Raw genomic sequence first — 1,017 nt, forward strand, 5'->3', positions numbered from 1 at the left:
CCCCGTAATAGACGTAATCACGACTGTGTCCAATGAAGGGCGCGTAGGGCACCCAAAGGCCTGGTGGCTGGCTGGCTGACCGACTGAGTTTCCTGATTAATGAATGTGTTACAATGCCTAAATTCTTCATTTAGAAGTATTTATAGTGTTTGATCATGACCCTTGAGCGGTTTTCTGTCGACTTAGAACATACTTCTGCCTTATGCTAGCCAATGAGGAGGGTCGAAAAAGGAGCACAATTCCCTAAAACGCCAAGGGATGAGTGTTTAACCAGAGATTGTGAAAAGAATTGAAAAATTTAAACAGTAAAGCAGATAAAAAGAACAAGTCCGAATTCCTGGGTTAGATGCATCTCTAACGTACATACTTCCCCTACCTACAATTTTGTCATTCTTTCAAAGAATACCGTAAAAAAAGATCAACGGATTTATAAGATCTAACGCCTGACGTCTTGCAAATCCTCTACGGCGTTAGGACAAATATGTACACCTTGCCACATGCTTTGTTGAGTCAATTGATTTAGTAAAACACATTACCAAGGAGGAGTTGATCACAAAGGCATTCAAATAGCACCATTGACGTACTACTGGGGAAGAGGTCATGCTCTTTTATAGGAAAGGGAAACGCTAATAGACCCTCTAAGCGTCTAATACCCAGAAACAACCTTTTCACAGACAGACATGAAGACAAAGTCATCATAAATAAAAAATTCTAACTTCTCACTATTCTTCATTTGGCTTTTCTTTTGTTTTCTTCTATAGAAACAGATATTTTCTCATAGCTATAAAGATTCTAGACTCACCTACCTCAGCTATAGAGAGTTTGAGGTAGATTTGTATGATTAAGGAACACGAATCTACACAGACAAAATGCCATCAACCTGCGCGATACAGCCACCAGAGTTGAAAGCAATGTAAATGAAGGCAAAGCAGGAGATAAAGAAAGAAAAGGCGAAGATAGGGCAAACGACGATGAGGTGGGGAAAAAAGTGTAGAATAAGTGACGGAGGCTGCAAAC

This window comes from Echinococcus granulosus (assembly GCF_000524195.1).
Source record: "Echinococcus granulosus chromosome Unknown EG_S00224, whole genome shotgun sequence".
Classification (NCBI taxonomy): domain Eukaryota; kingdom Metazoa; phylum Platyhelminthes; class Cestoda; order Cyclophyllidea; family Taeniidae; genus Echinococcus; species Echinococcus granulosus.